The sequence below is a fragment of the Coregonus clupeaformis genome, unplaced genomic scaffold (assembly GCF_020615455.1).
Source record: "Coregonus clupeaformis isolate EN_2021a unplaced genomic scaffold, ASM2061545v1 scaf5311, whole genome shotgun sequence".
Taxonomy (NCBI): domain Eukaryota; kingdom Metazoa; phylum Chordata; class Actinopteri; order Salmoniformes; family Salmonidae; genus Coregonus; species Coregonus clupeaformis.
Window position 1 is genome coordinate 1 of NW_025538765.1, and position 6,069 is coordinate 6,069.

A 6,069-nucleotide genomic window follows, 5' to 3' on the forward strand; every position below is an offset into this window, starting at 1 on the left:
AGAAAATCACCTTTAGATCTTTCTAGTGCTACTTGCTGTACGACGTGTCACCCCAGTCGAGTGCACTCTAGTAAACCTCAGCCTCACAGAGAGGGAGTCACTACAGAAATGGAACCAACATGTTGAGCACCTGGATGCATAGGAGTTAGCTGAGATCAGAGAGGGTTTTCTGAAGGCAAACTTAGCTATGTCTGCATCCCAGTGGCCCTTGGCCTAGTCAAAAGCAGTGCACTCTGTGAAATAGGGTACTGTTTGAGACACCTATGAAATGTGCTGCTACAGACAGGCAGCTGTGTCCTAGACACGCCCTAATGGCCAAAATCCCTATGACAGAAAGCTAGCCATTAGAAATGTAGTTTGTTTACTTTGCCATGTGCTTAACCTCCTTACTACAAGCCATATGGGAAACTGAACTTATAACCTGTACAGATTTATGTTTATCATCAAATAAATTATAATCTAACAACACATTCCAACTTTGAAACAACAATACTGTATGTTACATATCTACAGATGAGTAGTGAAGAGGTGGTGATGGGGTATGGTGAGGTATACAACAGAAGACACACCATGTACTATAATCTTATAGGACATCAGTACACTGCATATAGTGACTATATTTACTCTATGTTCATACTGTATAAATATAGATAAATATGTTTCTATGTACATTTGGATATTTAAACATTGCATAAAGAATAAAATAAATAATACAAATATATTCAAATCTTACAGTAGATGCGATTTGAGAAAGCTACGTATATTAGAGCCAAAAGTCCTAACACTTAAAATAATAATCATGATATGCTTCACTTATTATTATTCAATATTAAACGAAACAACATGATGAACTACAATCTCGATAACTGAATAAGCTTCTACGATACCTACAAATGTACTGAGACTGCTAGAATAACTAGAGAAGAGAGAGAGAGAAGGAAGAGATGAAGGGAGCAGAGAAACAAGAAAGAAAAAGCGAAGTCTGTTTATATGTGTGGTGTATGTGTTTTGCGTGTACGAAGTATCTATCTGTGTGTGTAAAGGAGGAGTGAGAGGCATGTGATGGTGGCCACGGTCAGGAAGAGTGGTGGAGTCCCAATGTCTTTCACCTCCGGATGTCTGTAGCCTCAGGAGTCTTCCTGCTCCGCCACCACCCCAACCTCGAGACTCAATCGCGAGACCTGGCTGCGGCTGCGAAGTGGGCATTGAGCCACCTTTACTGGGCTTGTCCTTGTCCCCTGTCGCGAGGATCTGGGGTGGTCTGGCTCGGTGAGGACCTGTAGCGGCGAGTGGTCGAGGCCAGAGGCCTGGCAGGAGAGGAGTTGAGGAAGAGCAGACACTCAGGCTGTTACAGAAAGCTCCCAGATTCTCACACAGCAGACGCTCCTGGTTAAGGCCTCCTTCACCTCCTCCCAGCTCAGTAGGATGTTGACCAGCTCCACATATGGGACCTGCAGAGTGGCAGAGAGAGACAGAGAGGAGAGAGAACATGGGATTATTATACTATTATATGAATATAGGGCTGGACATCCACAGCGATATGGGTAGTTTACCTTCTAGTGTTAATGGGGGAAGAGAGAGAAGAGTGCAGAAGAGGTAGAGGAAGGCAGAGAAAGAGAGACATGGTCCTCCTCTCCCTTTAGGGAAGGAGAAGAAGGGATGATACTGGAGAGAAGGAGAGAGGCTAAGAGCAAGACACTGATGAATGCCTCCATCCTCACCCTTTTTTAGGAAGAGGTCCTAAGTGGATCATCTCACCATGACAGCAATCGCTTTCTCCTTGGCTGCAGAACACAGGTTGTGTCTGAGGTAGCACTCTCTCTGCAGCTGGAACACCATCTCGCCCTAATGGCCAGGCACTTCCTGCTGAAGTGCAGCTGAACTTGTGTCTCAGGCCATGGGCCATGCACTTCAGAGCATCCTTGATGAACGATTTACCCTAAAACACACACAGACATATAGAACACTCAGCCCTAAACCACTTCCTAAACACACACAGTAGATATAGAACACTCCAACCCTAACCCTTACCCTAAAACACACACAGACACCATAGAACACTAACCCTAACCCTTACCCTAAACACACACAGACATATCAGAACACTCAGCCCTAACCCTAACCCACACCTAAACACACACAGACACCATAGAACACTCAACCCAAACACTTACCCTAAACACTACACAGACATATAGAACACTCAACCTATACCCTAAACACACACAGTAGATACAGAATACTAGCCCTAACCCTTACCCTAAACACACACAGTAGATATAAGAACACTCAACCCTAACCCTTACCCTAAACACACACAGACATATAGAACACTCAGCCCTAACCCCTTACCTAAAACACATTAGTGCAGATATAGAACACTCAACCCTAACCCCTTACCCTAAACACACACACAGTAGATAGAACATTCATCTAACCCCTAACCCTTACCCTAAACACACACAGTAGATATAGAACCTCAACCTAACCCTTACCCTAAACACACACAGACATATAGAACACTCCCAACCCCTAACCCTTACCCTAACACACACAGTAGATATAGAACACTTCAACCCTTTAACCCCTTACCCTAAAAAACACACACAGACATATAGAACCCCATAACCCTAACCCATACCTAAACACACACAGACACATAGAACACTCAACCCTAACCCTTTACCTAAACACACACACAGACATATAGAACCTAACCCTGTCTTACCCTAAACACACACACACACATAGAACCTCAACCCTAACCCTAAACCATTAATGATTGTATTTTACCTTTCTTTTTACAAGGTAAATTGACTGGAGAACACATTATCATTACAGCAACAACCTGGGGAATAGTTGCAAGGGAGAGGAGAGAGGTTGAATGGACCAATTGGAAGCTGGGGATTATTGGATTAAGTTGATTGATGCTGAACCATAAAAACCTGAGTGCATTCGAAAGTATTCAGAACCCTTGGCTTTTTCCACATTTTGTTAAGTTACTGAGCCTTATTCTAAAATGGATTAAAACATTGTTTTCCCTCAACAATATCCGTACAATACCCCCATAATAACAAACAAAAACTGGTTTATAGGATTTTGCAAATGTGTACAAAAATAACGGAAATATTACATTTACATACGTTTTTGACCCTTTACTCAGTACTTTGTTGAAGCACCTTTGCTTGTGATTACAGCCTCGAAACTTCTTGGGTATGAGCTTACAAGCTTGGCACACCTGTATTTGGGGAGTTTCTCCATTCTTCTCTGCAGATCCTCTCAAGCTCTGTCAGGTTGGATGGGGAGCGTCGCTGCACAGCAATTTTCAGCTCTCTCAGAGATGTTCGATCAGGTTCAAGTCCGGGCTCTGGCTGGGCCCTCCAAGATTGGCAGAGCACACTTGTCCCGGCCTCCTCGCGTTGTCTCGGCTGTGTGCTTAGGGTCGTTGTCCTGTTGGAAGGTGAACCTTCGCCCCAGTCTGAGGTCCTGAGCGCTCTGGAGCGAAATTCATCAAGGATCTCTCTTTACTTTGCTCCGTTCATCTTTCCCTCGATCCTGACTAGTCTCCCAGTCCCTGCTGCTGAAAAACATCCCCAAACCATGCTTTGCTGTAGGGATGGTGCCAGGTTTCCTCCAGATGTGACGCTTGGCATTCAGGCCAAGGAGTTCAATCTTGGTTTCATCAGACCAGATAATCTTGTTTCTCATTGTCTGAGAGTCCTTTAGGTGCCTTTTGGCAAACTCGCCCGGGCTGTCATGTGCCTTTTACTGAGGAGTGGCTTCCGTCTGGCCACTCTAGCATAAGGCCTGATTGGTGGAGTGCTGCAGAGATGGTTGTCCCTTCTGGAAGGTTCTCCCATCTCCACAGAGGAATTCTGGAGCTCTGTCAGAGTGACCATTGGGTTCTTGGTCACCTCCTGACCAAGGCCCTTCTCCCCGATTGCTCAGTTTGGCCGGGCTAGCAGCTCTAGGAAGAGTTTTGGTGGTTCCAAACTTCTTCCATTTAAGAATCACTGTGTTCTTGGGGATCTTCAATGCTGCAGAAATGTTTTTGTACCCTTCCCCAGATCTGTGCCTCGACAATACTGTCTTCGGAGCTCTACGGACAATTCCCGACCTCATGGCTTGGTTTTTGTTCTGACATGCACTGTCAACTGTGGGCCCCTTATGTAGACAGGTGTGTGCCTTTCCAAATCATGTCCAATCAATTGAATTGAACACAGGTGGACTCCAATCAAGTTGTAGAAACATCTCAAGGATGATCAATGGAAACAGGATGCACCTGAGCTCAATTTTGAGTCTCATAGCAGAGGGTCTGAATACTTATGTAAATAGAAGATATTTCTGTTTTTTATCTTTAATAAATTTGCAAAAAAATCTAAAAACCTGTTTCACTTTGTCATTATAGGGTAATGTGTGTAGACTGATGAGGAAATGTTTTTATTTTATTTATTTTAGAATAAGGCTGTACCTTAACCAAATGTGGAAAAAAATGAAGGGGTCGAATACTTTCCGAATCCACTGTACGTGTTCTAGTTCTAGGGTGGTTAGAACTAATTTCTCTGTGACCCAGTCTGATGGCCCAGTGAGAGGCCGGGACAGAGCCTGTTCTACCCGTCTGAAAGGGGATCTGCGCTGGGCTGGTGCCCAGTTGGCTCCCTGGCCCTGGAGCCCTCTGCCCTGACACACAGAGACCTGACCTCCGTGGGAGAGGGAAGGGAACTAGGGTAGCAAAAACATACCGCATGCACATGTTGGCTACGCATGCAAACACACTCAATAAGTCCACCTATACACACATACACATGTAGACTTAAACACAAACAAACACACACACACACACACACAAACACACATGCAGAGTGCCTTACCTGGAGTCAAACTTTCCCGGCGTTGTGTAGGAAGGTCAGACAGATCTCCTGCAGGCCTCTGATCTCACAGAGTTGTTCTCAAAACATTCAAACACACCGCAGCCCACGTCTCCTGCACTCACCAGACAGTGCTGTATCTCAGCTGGATGGAGAGAGAGATGAGAGAGAGAAAGAGATAGAGATGGAGAGATATGGAGAAAGAGTTGTCACTGACAGTTACAGTCTACTATCAAGCATCGACCTCTATCCCCATTACATGTAGTGATACAGGCCATGGTCTTAAGCATAGTCTCCTAAGCTGTTATTTCCTTGCTGTCTCAAAGCTGCTATTTCCATGTTGTCTCAGAGCTGCTATTTCCATGTTATCCCAAAGCTGTTATTTCCTTGTTCTCTCAGAGCTGTTATTTCCTTGTTGTCTCAGAGCTGTTGTTTCCTTGTTGTCTCAGAGCTGTCATTTCTTGTTGTCTCAGAGCTGTTATTTCTTTGTTGTCTCAAAGCCAAAGCTATTATTTCTTGTTGTCTCAAAGCTGTTATTTCTTGTTGCTCTCAGAGCTGTTATTTCTTTGTTGTCTCAAAGCTGTTATTTCCTTGTTTCAAAGCTGTTATTTCCTTGTTGTCTCGGGGAGCTTTTGTTTCCTTGTTGTCTCAGAGCTGTTTATTTTTTGTTGTCTCAAAAGCTGTTATTTCCTTGTCTCAAAGCTGTTATTTCCTTGTTGTCTGAAAGCTATTATTTCCTTGTTATCTTATTTTTAACCTTCTAACCTATCATTCCGCTAGTCGAGTAATAGTTCTAGGCCCCTTTTCTGGACGTCCAGGCTTTGAGTTCCCCTGGCAGAGACCCTGGTCCTAAAGTGAGTGCACCATATAGGAAATAGGGTGTCATTTGGGATGCCCCATCTTTCTACTGTCAGTTTAGTAGATTCATACTAAATCAGCCTCCAGGCTTCAGCACCAGATATATGAAAACAACATCTCTTCTCTTCTCTCCACAGAGACAGAGACCAGAGGGGTGTGTAGATGAATGCAGGGTGACAGAGAGATTATTACTGTGTCATTCTGCGTCAAAATACATCTGCATTGCCTGGCGTGAGGATAGGAGGATGCTGCACTGCAGATACAGATACAGATACAGATACAGATACAGATACAGATCAGTACAGATACAGATACAGATACAGATACAGATACAGTACAGATA

General features: G+C 44.1%; 1 pseudogene; it reads right to left on the reverse strand.

The window, feature by feature from the left end:
• Nucleotides 1-1,105: 1,105 nt before the first annotated feature.
• On the reverse strand, nt 1,106-5,013 carry LOC123490879 (annotated as a pseudogene).
• Nucleotides 5,014-6,069: the final 1,056 nt, after the last annotated feature.